This window comes from Schistocerca gregaria, chromosome 4 (genome assembly GCF_023897955.1).
Source record: "Schistocerca gregaria isolate iqSchGreg1 chromosome 4, iqSchGreg1.2, whole genome shotgun sequence".
NCBI classification, from domain to species: domain Eukaryota; kingdom Metazoa; phylum Arthropoda; class Insecta; order Orthoptera; family Acrididae; genus Schistocerca; species Schistocerca gregaria.
The window spans coordinates 431,857,636-431,871,294 of NC_064923.1; positions in this window are offsets into that span (position 1 = coordinate 431,857,636).

The window sequence follows — 13,659 nt, forward strand, 5'->3', positions numbered from 1 at the left end:
GATCCCTTAATCGGGTAGGTAAGTTAGAAAATTTAAAAAGGGAAATGGATAGGTTAAAGTTAGATATTGTGGGAATTAGTCAAATTCAGTGTCAGGAGGAACAAGACCTCTGGTCAGGTGAATACAGGGTTATAAATACAAAATCAAATAGGACTATTGTAGAATAATGAAAAAGGAGTGTGGGTAAGTTACTACGATCAGCATGCTGAATGCATTAATGTAGCCAAGATAGACATAAAGCCCACAGTAGTACAAGTTTATATGCCAACTAGCTCTGCAGATGATGAAGAGATTGATGAAATGTATGATGTGATAAAAGAAATTATTCAGATAGTGAAGGGAGACGAAAATTTAATAGTCATGGGGGACTGGAATTCGATAGCAGGAAATTGAAGAGAAGGAAAAGTAATAGCTGAATATGAACTGGGGGAAGGAATGAAAGAGGAAGCCACCTCGTAGAATTTTGCTCAGAGCATAACTTAATCATAGCTAACACTTAGTTCAAGAATCATAAAAGAAGGTTGTATACATGGAAGAGACCTGGATATACTCGAAGGTTTCAGATAGATTATATAATGGTAAGACATTTCCAGGGGCAGATGTGGACTCTGACCACAATCTAGTGGTTATGAACTGTAGATTAAAACTGAAGAAACTGCAAAAAGGTGGGAATTTAAGGAGATGAGATCTGGATAAACTGACAGAACCAGAGGTTGTAGAGTGTTTCAGGGAGAACATCAGTGAATGATTGTCAGGATTGGGGAAAAGAAATACAGTTGAAAAAGAATGGGTAGCTATGAGGGTCTAGTGAAGACAACAGAGGATCAAGTAGGTAAAAATATGGGGGCTAGTAGAAATCTTTGGGTAACAGAAGAGATATTGAATTTAATTGATGAACGAAGAAAATATAAAAATGCAGTAAATGAAGCACGGAAAAAGGAATACAAACGTCTCAAAAATGAGATTGACAGGAAGTGCAAAATGGCTAAACAGGGATAGCTAGACAACAAATGTAAGGATGTAGAGGCATATCGCACTAGGGGAAAGATAGATACTGCGTACAGGAAAATTAGAGAGACTTTTGGGAAAAGAGCTCAGATGGAAACCCAGTTCTAAGCAAAGAAGAGAAAGCAGAAAGGTGGAAGGAGTATATAGATGTACTTGAGGACAATATTATGGAAATGGAAGAGGATGTAGATGAAGATGAAATGGGAGATATGATACTGCATGAAGAGTTTGACAGAGTACTGAAAGACCTAAGCCAAAACAAGGCCCCGGGAGTAGACAACATTCCATTACTTCTACTGATAGCCTTGGGAGAGCCAGCCCTGACAAAACTCTACCATCTGGTGAGCAAGATGTATGAGACAGGCGAAATACCCTCAGACTTCAAGAAGAATATAATAATTCCAATCCCAAAGAAAGCAGGTGTTGACAGATGTGAAAATTACCAATAATAATTCCAATCCCAAAGAAAGCAGCTGTTGACAGATGTGAAAATTAGCAAACTATCAGTTTAATAAATGACGTCTGCAAAACACTAACACAAATTCTTTACTGCTGAATGGAAAAACTGGTAGAAGCTGACCTTGGGGACGATCAGTTTGGATTCCGTAGAAATGTTGGAACATGTGAAGCAATACTGACCCTACGACTTATCTTAGAAGCTAGATTAAGGAAAGGCAAACCTACGTTTCTAGCATTTGTAGTCTTAGAGAAAGCTTTTGACAATGTTGACTGGAATACTCTTTTTCAAATTCCTAAGGTGGCAGGGGTAAAATACAGGAAGCAAAAGGCTATTTAAATTTGTACAGAAACCAGATGACAGTTATAAGAGTCGAGGGACATGAAAGGGAAGCAGTGGTTGGGAAAGGAGTGAGACAGGGTTGTAGCCTCTCCCCAATGTTATTCAAACTGTATATTGAGCAAGCAGTGAAGGTAACAAAAGAAAAATTCAGAGAAAGTATTAAAATTCATTGAGAAGAAATAAAAACTTTGAGGTTCGCCGATGACATTGTAATTCTGTCAGAGACAGCAAAGGACCTGGAAGAGCAGCTGGAATGGAAAGTGTAGCTGGAATGGAAAGTGTCTTGAAAGGAGCATATAAGATGAACATCAACGAAAGCAAAACAAGGATAATGGAATGTAGTCGAATTAAATCTGGTTATTCTATGGGTATTAGATTAGGAAATGAGACGCTTAAAGTAGTTATTGAGTATTGCTATGTGGAGAGCAAAATAACTGATGATGGTAGAAGTAGAGAGGATATAAAATGTAGACTGGCAATGGCAAGAAAAGTTTTTGAAGAAGGGAAATTTGTTGACATCGAGTATTGTTTTAAGTGTCAGGAAGTTGTTACTGAAAGTATTTGTATGGAGTGTAGCCATGTATGGAAGTGAAACGAAGACGATAAATAGTTTGGACAAGAAGAGAATAGATGAAACTTCCTGGCAGATTAAAACTGTGTGCCCGACCGAGACTCGAACTCGGGACCTCTGCCTTTCGCGGGCAAGTGCTCTACCATCTGAGCTACCGAAGCACGACTCACGCCCGGTACTCACAGCTTTACTTCTGCCAGTATCCGTCTCCTACCTCCAAACTTTACAGAAGCTCTCCTGCGAAACTTGCAGAACTAGCACTCCTGAAAGAAAGGATATTGCGGAGACATGGCTTAGCCACAGCCTGGGGGATGTTTCCAGAATGAGATTTTCACTCTGCAGCGGAGTGTGCGCTGATATGAAACTTCCTGGCAGATTAAAACTGTGTGCCCGACCGAGACTCGAACTCGGGACCTTTGCCTTTCGCGGGCAAGTGCTCTACCATCTGAGCTACTGAAGCACGACTCACGCCCGGTACTCACAGCTTTACTTCTGCCAGTATCCGTCTCCTACCTTCCAAACTTTACAGAAGCTCTCCTGCGAAACTTGCAGAACTAGCACTCCTGAAAGAAAGGATATTGCGGAGACATGGCTTAGCCACAGCCTGGGGGATGTTTCCAGAATGAGATTTTCACTCTGCAGCGGAGTGTGCGCTGATATGAAACTTCCTGTGGCTAAGCCATGTCTCCGCAATATCCTTTCTTTCAGGAGTGCTAGTTCTGCAAGTTTCGCAGGAGAGCTTCTGTAAAGTTTGGAAGGTAGGAGACGGATACTGGCAGAAGTAAAGCTGTGAGTACCGGGCGTGAGTCGTGCTTCGGTAGCTCAGATGGTAGAACACTTGCCCGCGAAAGGCAAAGGTCCCGAGTTCGAGTCTCGGTCGGGCACACAGTTTTAATCTGCCAGGAAGTTTCATATCAGCGCACACTCCGCTGCAGAGTGAAAATCTCATTCTGGAGAGAATAGATGCTTCAAAATGTGGTGCTACAGAAGAATCCTGAAGATTAGATGGGTAGATCACATACCTAGTGAGGAGGTATTGAATAGAATTGGGGAGAAGAGGAGTTTGTGGCACAACTTGACTAGAAGAAGGGATCGGTTGGTAGGACATGTTCTGAGGCATCAAGGGATGACCAATTTAGTATTGGAGGGCAGCGTGGAGGGTAAAAATCATAGAGGAAGACTAAGGGATAAATACACTAAGCAGATTCAGAAGGATGTAGGTTGCAGTAGGTACTTGGAGGAAGAAGCCTGCACAGGATAGAGTAGCATGGAGAGCTGCATCAAACCTGTCTCTGGACTGAAGACTGCAACAACAACAACAACAACAACAATGGACAGAGCTTGCACTCAACATGCCGTAACAGTTTTCAGAGGATAAAGCATTCCTCAAGCGAGTTTGTTTCAGTGATGAGGCAACTTTTCATGTTTCTGGGCCATTAAACAGACAGGGATCTGAACACCTCAATGTTGTTAGGGAGCTTCACTGGTATAGTCCAAAAGTGATTGTTTGCTGTGGAATCATGTGCAACCAAATAATTGGTCCATTTCTCTTCAACAAGTCAACAGTTACTGCAGATGTTTACCTCAACCTTCTGACCAAATATGTAGCACCACAACTGAATTACTTACAACCAACTATCATTTTCCAGCAAGGTGGTGCACCACCATATTGGGGACAGCATGTTTGTCGGTTTCTCAATGAAACATTTCCAGAGTGATGAATTGGGAGCGATGGGCTATTTCCTTGGCCACTGCGTTCACCAGATATCACTCCCTTGGACTTTTTTTATGGGGGTATGTAAAAGATATTGGTATCAAACACAGATACAGGACATTGCTGACTTAAGCAAATGATTCGTTATGTCATTGACACCACTGATGACCCTACGCTACAGCGAACGCGGCAAGAACTCGAGTACTGTGTTGACGTATTTTATGCAACTAAAGGCACCCATTTACAGATCTATTAAACACTGTTAAAAAACTTTCATAAACACTGATTACTATCAAAGAAATGTTGTTAAAATATTTCAACGAATGCTGTTGTAATAAAATTTTGAAGTAGTAAATGGACTTTTTGGACATCCTGTATATTGTTCGTGGGCTTAAAGTTTAAGGATTGATTCTCTTAACGAGGTTCAGACCTGCACGACTTTGTGTGGTTAACAAACTTACATATGCCTTTCATAATGGATATTATTGCATAGCTTACTGGATAATTTGATAATGAGCTTAGGACTTGAAAGTAGTCATCAATAAAAAAAAATTAATATTGCAACTTCAACAGTATTTGTAATTTATTGCATAGTTCGGTAAACCATACAGCTGCTGACATCATGTCTTCCAGAATCAAGGTATTCTGTACAATCTTGCAATGACGTTCTTGTAGGCAGTTCCAGAAGTTCAATATTTTCTTTAGGTCCATTATGAAATAAATATTGTACCTCTTGCCCACGGACCCGCATGAGTGCATTGGTTGTGGTGCGCAGGAAATACTGTTCATCCGGAAGCCAAGGTGTGATGTGTTCTGGGGTTAATCGTAGAAAATACGACAAAATTTGTCACATCAGGCTCCATATTTCTTCTGCCACACCACCTCTGAGACAGAGTTCACCCGTGTCCAGTACTCCGCAGTCTGCACAGAGAGGCCAGTCCGCCATATTTATCTCGCAGAGGTGTGATCGGGTGATCTGTTTACCACTGACTGTGATGTACCATGTTGATCGGACTTCTGCATCCAATGTAATTATGTGTATCATCCTCCACACCACCTTACAACTAACATGAGCGTGTTTGGCCTTTTCTAGGAGAAGGGTCAGCAACTCATAACTGACTTTGAAGAGGATACCTATACTGACGTAGACTCTGAATGCTGCTAATATACATCAAACGATCAGTATTGGAAGGATATGCGCTATGTGTGCAAGGTGCGATGTTAGGTAAACATTGACAAAGTGTGTCCTTTGATGAATGTCGAGGGCCCGCAGATGAAGGTTGAAGGTCTGGACCCAAATTTGTTGTAATAAGTGGTGATAATTGAGGGCTGCAGTGTGCCATATGTAGTCGTGAAACTCTACTTTGAGACATCTAATAGTACCACTAAGTTATAGGGGATCGACACACGCTGGGTTCAGCATTTCTCCTACAGTCATAGTGACCAATTTGGTGACGAGGCAGCTGCCTGAAGCCACGCTGTATGTGGAAATCCATTCTAGTGCACTAGTTACATTGACATGACTGTGGAACATGAGAACCAGGTTGTCTGCATATGCTGTACAGCGAAATGTGAAGTCACGTAAGGGGAGTTTGGTGACGCGTTTACAGAGGCCACAGAGCAGCAGTTCCAGTGTCAGAGCGTACAGTAAGGTCATCATAATATCGACACAGTTTGTGTGGATGTTATTGATACCCCATAGCTAAGCCTGATCTGGTGACATGACTTGAGGTAGGGACTGTGATACACAGTTTGCTAATAGTCTAGTGAATATCTTCTTGCCCTGGTTGACAAGTGTCAGCAGACGGTAATCGTGTATTCAATCGCCACCTTTTGGTTTGTGAATCGGTATAATAATTCTTCTACAACGGCTGCAGGGAGCAGCACTGCAGAGGACATAAGCTCCTGACAGATGTCTGTTAACTTAGGAGGCAGTAAATACTGAAAAGATGTTTAAAACTCCACAGGGAGCCTGCTGGGAGCAGGAGAGCTGTTCGCCACTCCTTTACCAATGTCATTGATAACTTCGTCTTCTGTAATGTTGTTCAACAATTCTGTTTGTGAATCCTGTGGGACAGTACCATAAACCAATCATGAGACTCTTGTCACGATCGCTGGGTCGGAGCATTGAACATAATAAAGTCATCCGTAATAGTCGAAGAAGGCTGCACCAATACTGCATTGTGTGGTGTGGTGATGGCCTCTATTAGTGCCCGTCTTCACAGTTTACATTCTCAAATGACGTGGTACATGGTGGGTTGTTCCAGTGCCAGTCTGTCATGTGTTCATGGTCAGACGATCATCCCTTTGAGGTGCCGGCACATTCGGGCTATGATCTGTGCCTTTGCACACTGTACTGTCATCTGTCCAGTGTGGGTGGCAAGGAGGCACATTTGCGAAGGATGGTGAAAGAAATCAAGGGTCTGCCACCTCCAAGTAGCGGTCTCACGACCTTACATAATCAAGGTTCTCTGTAGTTGGCACAGTTTAACTACCAACTGATTGGTGTAGGATACTTTGGGAGACAGCGTACGCACAAACTCCACATGTCCTTGATGCCACATTGACAATCCGGAGAAATGAGATGACCAGGTTTGAATTCCAGGGATGTCAGCTGCGCCACGCCTGTTGGTGACGAAGGGTGATGGCACACATATAAGCCTCGTGATCAGAAAAGGCTACTGGCCACACTTCCATGTCGCTCACTGTTGCTGCGAGAGAATGGGAGACACAAACCCCATCTATGCGACTGGATGAGTGACTCGTGCAATGAGTGAATCCCAGTCTATTTCCTTCTACATGTTCTCATGTATCTACCAGCTGGAGACCGCTGATGAGTGTCCTAAGTTTGTGACACAGTGAATGGCATGGCAGTTGCTTGGGTACTAATGCAATTGCCCCCTGATACCAAGCCAGTGTGCCTGCCATAAAAGATAGGTGCTACTCCTTCTGTGAAGAAGAGCGATATCGATTCATTCCAGAAGGGGCATACACATTGATCAACTATATGCCTAGCACTGTTATGGCCATTCCTCCAGCGTTGGGAAGATATCGTACTTCGTCTGCTTTGAGGCCCTGCCAAAGAACTGCAACCCCACTGTTGGCAAAGCGTGGGACACATGAGCCTTATAACCATACATACTCGGGAAATCGTCGGCGAAGACTTTCTGGAGAAAGACAGTGTCAATGTCTGCTGCACTGAGCATGTCTTGAGGCAGCGATAACTTCATATGTTTCTGAACGGTGGTAATATTGATGGTCGCTAAGCAATAGGTCTGTAGATCGTCCCTTTCAATGGGGGCTACTGTCAGCATTGCTGTAAACGTTGGGGCCTATAATCTGCAGGCCATGTCCGTGCTGTCATCTGCAGCTAATCGGGAGGGGCCGAGGTGTGGGAGGAGAGACAGCTCTTCTCATCCACCACAGTGAGCATAGAATCTTCTTCAATGTCGTCCGCCCAAGGTCCGTAAGTTAGCTGTGGCTGTGGTGGAACACTTGTGAACTGAGTGACCAAGGGAGAATCTGCAGCTGTATCTCTGTGTGCCAGTGGCAGGCACTATGTTTGTGATCTGTTTGCCCAAGAGAGGACACAGGTGTGTTAAAGTAACAGGTGAGGGCGATCCTGTGTCATCCATTTTTTCCATCTCGTCGACCGTCTGGTCATCAACTGCAGAAGGCATCTGCAGGAGGCAACCATCTGAGGGTATACGATGTCACTTTTTATGTTTCCTCAGTGACCTCTGTTTGCGGATGTGGGTTTCGGTGTCCAAAAGAGTGTGTGGTTCATGCAGCGCATCCCCGTCAGGGATAACAGCATAAGTCGATACAACCCTAGCGTCGAGTTCCATTCTTTCATTCAAATCTTCATGTGGAGTTGATGGACAGCTTTCTGCAAACTTTGTGGACTCTATAAACATGTTGGTCAACTCAGGACATGTGACAGGTGTGCATTCTAACACTTCCTGTCTTCCAAGTGTTCTTTTCACTGCCATGACGGTCGACCGTGTCACCCCTGCGTAATTGAGGGGGAGGGCCGATAGCTTAGAAGCTGGCGTCGTGTCACCTATGTGTAACCCGACGTTGAATACACACCGAGCGTATGTGACCCTCTTCAGCGCAATGAGAACAAATACGAGGCTATCCATTGTACATTATGATTGATCGACGTCTATCTATGACTATGTAGGATGGCATGTGTTCCGTTAATTTAATTTTGACTTTGAGGACCAGGTATGTTTTGAAGGTATGACATAATTCATCATTAACCATCTTGGCATAGACGATGCTACTTGTTACGGATAGGTATATACTGGCGATGCGCTGTGGTGGCATTTGAACTTTGGCATGAATGAATCGTCTGATTTCAAATGCTCATGGCCTTGCGTGGTCAGACGGGAAGTTAATTTTGATGGTACCTTTTCTGTAGGAATGAGCCATAGCAACTCTATGTCAACAGGCACGAGTACTAGCTGTAGCGAGGAAGTAAACAAACTACACGCACTCGCGACAGTGGACGGGATGCAAACAAGACGTATTTGCCACTCACCTGCTGAAAGCAGACTGAGTACTATGCACCACCGCAGCAATATGACTAACATTGCTGCCAGACTGTCCAAGTCCAATGCCCTCCGTAACACGAACTTCAATTAGCCTAATATCTTCAGCATATTTTCCTCCCTCAATCGTCACTGTTGCCAGAGCTCTCTGGCATTTATTCAGCTTCCATCATTATCGTAGGTAAAGATGAGACTCAAATGTCTCGTGGAAAATTTAATTGTTGTTGTTGTTGTTGTTGTTGTCTTCAGTCCTGAGACTGGTTTGATGCAGCTCTCCATGCTACTCTATCCTGTGCAAGCTGCTTCATCTCCCAGTACCTACTGCAACCTACATCCTTCTGAATCTGCTTAGTGTACTCATCTCTCGGTCTCCCTCTACGATTTTTACCCTCCACGCTGCCCTCCAATGCTAAATTTGTGATCCCTTGATGCCTCAAAACATGTCCCACCAACCGATCCCTTCTTCTAGTCAAGTTGTGCCACAAACTTCTCTTCTCCCCAATCCTATTCAATACCTCCTCATTAGTTACGTGATCTATCCACCTTATCTTCAGTATTCTTCTGTAGCACCACATTTCGAAAGCTTCTATTCTCTTCTTGTCCAAACTAGTTATCGTCCATGTTTCACTTCCATACATGGCTACACTCCAAACAAATACTTTCAGAAACGACTTCCTGATACCTAAATCTATATTCGATGTTAACAAATTTCTCTTCTTCAGAAACGCTTTCCTTGCCATTGCCAGTCTACATTTTATATCCTCTCTACTTCGACCATCATCAGTTATTTTGCTCTCCACATAGCAATACTCAATAACTACTTTAAGCGTCTCATTTCCTAATCTAATTCCCTCAGCATCACCCGATTTAATTTGAATACATTCCATTATCCTCGTTTTGCTTTTGTTAATGTTCATCTTATATCCTCCTTTCAAGACACTGTCCATTCCGTTCAACTGCTCTTCCAAGTCCTTTGCTGTCTCTGACAGAATTACAATGTCATCGGCGAACCTCAAAGTTTTTACTTCGTCTCCATGAATTTTAATACCTACTCCAAATTTTTCTTTTGTTTCCTTTACTGCTTGCTCAATATACAGATTGAATAACATCGGGGAGAGGCTACAACCCTGTCTCACTCCTTTCCCAACCACTGCTTCCCTTTCATGCCCCTCGACTCTTATGACTGCCATCTGGTTTCTGTACAAATTATAAATAGCCTTTCGATCCCTGTATTTTACCCCTGCCACCTTTAGAATTTGAAGAAGGGTATTCCAGTCAACATTGTCAAAAGCTTTCTCTAAGTCTACAAATGCTAGAAACGTAGGTTTGCCTTTTCTTAATCTTTCTTCTAAGATAAGTCGTAAGGTCAGTATTGCCTCACGTGTTCCAACATTTCGACGGAATCCAAACTGATCCTCCCCGAGGTCTGCATCTACCAGTTTTTCCATTCGTCTGTAAAGAATTTGCGTTAGTATTTTGCAGCCGTGGCTTATTAAACTGATAGTTCGGTAATTTTCACATCTGTCAGCACCTGCTTTCTTTGGGATTGGAATTATTATATTCTTCTTGAAGTCTGAGGGTATTTCGCCTGTCTCATACATCTTGCTCACCAGCTGGTAGAGTTTTGTCAGGACTGGTTGTCCCAAGGCCGTCAGTAGTTCTAATGGAATGTTGTCTACTCCAGGGGCCTTGTTTCGACTCAGGTCTTTCAGTGCTCTGTCAAACTCTTCACGCAGTATCGTATCTCCCATTTCGTCTTCATCTACATCCTCTTCCATTTCCATAATATTGTCCTCAAGTACATCGCCCTTGTATAAACCTTCTATATACTCCTTCCACCTTTCTGCCTTCCCTTCCTTGCTTAGAACTGGGCTGCCATCTAAGCTCTTGATATTCATACACGTGGTTCTCTTCTCTCCAAAGGTCTCTTTAATTTTCCTGTAGGCAGTATCTATCTTACCCCTAGTGAGATAAGCTTCTACATCCTTACATTTGTCCTCTAGCCATCTCTGCTTAGCCATTTTGCACTTCCTGTCGATCTCATTTTTGAGACGTTTGTATTCCTTTTTGCCTGCTTCATTTACTGCATTTTTATATTTTCTCCTTTCATCAATTAAATTCAATATTTCTTCTGTTACCCAAGGATTTCTAGCAGCCCTCGTCTTTGTACCTACTTTATCCTCTGCTGCCTTCACTACTACATCCCTCAGAGCTACCCATTCTTCTTCTACTGTATTTCTTTCCCCTATTCCTGTCAATTGTTCCCTTATGCTCTCTCTGAAACTCTGTACAACCTCTGGTTCTATCAGTTTATCCAGGTCCCATCTCCTTAATTTCCCACATTTTTGCAGATTCTTCAGTTTTAATCTACAGGTCATAACTAATAGATTGTGGTCAGAGTCCACATCTGCCCCTGGAAATGTCTTACAACTTAAAACCTGGTTCCTAAATCTCTGTCTTACCATTATATAATCTATCTGATACCTTTTAGTATCTCCAGGGTTCTTCCACGTATACAACCTTCTTTCATGATTCTTAAACCAAGTGTTAGCTATGATTAAGTTGTGCTCTGTGCAAAATTCTACTAGGCGGCTTCCTCTTTCATTTCTTAGCCCCAATCCATATTCACCTACTGTGTTTCCTTCTCTCCCTTTTCCTACACCCGAATTCCAGTCACCCATTACTATTAAATTTTCGTCTCCCTTCACTATCTGAATAATTTCTTTTATTTCATCGTACATTTCTTCAATTTCTTCATCATCTGCAGAGCTAGTTGGCATATAAACTTGTACTACTGTAGTAGGTGTGGGCTTCGTATCTATCTTGGCCACAATAATGCGTTCACTATGCTGTTTGTAGTAGCTTACCCGCATTCCTATTTTCCTATTCATTATTAAACCTAACCCTACATTACCCCTATTCGATTTTGTATCTGTATTCACCTGACCAGAAGTCTTGTTCCTCCTGCCACCGAACTTCACTAATTCCCACTATATCTAACTTTAACCTATCCATTTCCCTTTTTAAATTTTCTTACCTACCTGCCCGATTAAGGGATCTGCCATTCCACGCTCCGATCCGTAGAACGCCAGTTTTCTTTCTCCTGATAACGACATCCTCCTGAGTAGTCCCCGCCCGGAGATCCGAATGGGGGACTATTTTACCTCCGGAATATTTTACCCAAGAGGATGCCATCATCATTTAATCATACAGTAAAGCTGCATGTCCTCGGGAAAAATTACGGCTGTAGTTTCCCCTTGCTTTCAGCCGTTCGCAGTACCAGCACAGCAAGGCCGTTTTGGTTAATGTTGCAAGGCCAGATCAGTCAATCATCCAGACTGTTGCCCCTGCAACTACTGAAAAGGCTGCTGCCCCTCTTCAGGAACCACACGTTTGTCTGGCCTCTCAACAGATACCCCTCCGTTGTGGTTGCACCTACGGTACGGCCATCTGTATCGCTGAGGCACACAAGCCTCCCCACCAACGGCAAGGTCCATGGTTCATGGGGGGAGGAAAATTTAATTGTAAGATCTATTTGACCATCTGAGGTACAGAATTTCCCTATTACATCACACGCTGGGGTGCTATTCCAATGCTGGAGAGCCCTGACAACAGTGACGATTGAGGGGGAAAATAAGCCAAAAATATGAATTGACATTTGTGTTGGGGAGGACACTGGACCTGGGTAGTCAATGTATCAATGTTAGCCATGCTGCTGCAGTCGTGTAATGGTCAGCATTCCTGCCTAGTACGCAAGGAGACCTGTATGCAAGTCCTGGCTGTGGCGTAAATTTTAATTCATCTGTTTAGCTTCCTTCATTATGCTGCTTATCCTTTTTTTAATTTCATTTACACCATGTCTCCTTTTTAATTTCAATTACATCATTTTTAAGTTCCATATTATCTTTCATTAATTCTCAGCTAGTTTAGCTCCATTGTTTCTTTAAATTTTTTAACATCTGGAGCATTCACCCGCCATTCTTAATTAACTGGATTAAAACGTATTTTGTGACAGGAAACTACTCATTGTTAAACACGTACTATATTTTCCTACCCACCCTATCACCAAATATAAACATTGAGAATAGCTGCTATTAGCCGGCCGGTGTGGCCATGCGGCTCTAGGTGCTTCAGTCTGGAACCGCGTGACCGCTACGGTCGCAGAATCGAATCCTGCCTCGGGCATGGATGTGTGTGATGTCCTTAGGTTAGTTAGGTTTAAGTAGTTCTAAGTTCGAGGGGACTGATGACCACAGAGTCCCTTAGTGCTCAGAGCCAATAGCTGCCATTATGAAAACAACTCACGTAGGGACCAACTCTATTAGAAGCAGCAGACAAGAAGAAATCATAAATGATATTCGTAATGTAATTCGGTCTGCCAAAGATTTGTATACAAACTCCAGAATTGTTATGAACGGAATTCTACAAAGAAGATCGGTGAGTAACGCGTATATAAACAAAATAAACACTGGCATCAGGGAACAGTGCGACAAACTTGGCGTTGTATTTGTTGACCCAAATAAATTTCTCGACGACAAATGTCTTGGTAGGGATGGCTTGCACCTAAACAGACTAGGTGTAATTACTTTCAGCAAAATGCTCCTGGACTTATGTAAAATTATAAAAAATAAGGGAAACTAATACAGTCTGCATGGGGTGACTATCCAAGAATACCATATGCAAACAAAAAACACAAGTGTAATCGTAATAAAGAAGCAGTTGAACCAACACACAACGACATTAAAACGAAAAAAAGTGGGAATGCAAATAGTGTTAGCAAAAATTACTTAACAGTTGTTCACCAAAATATATGTTCCCTAGCAAACAAGACCCAACAGCTAGAAGTGGAGCTGGAGTCTACAGAGTGCTCATTTGTTTGTCTCACTGAGCATTGGTGCAATGAGGCTGAAATTAATCAATTAGTTTTGCAGTCTTATAATTTAGCGTGTGCATACTGTAGGACTTCTATGAAGTGTGGAGGGTGTTGTATTTATGTAAAACAAAATTATCA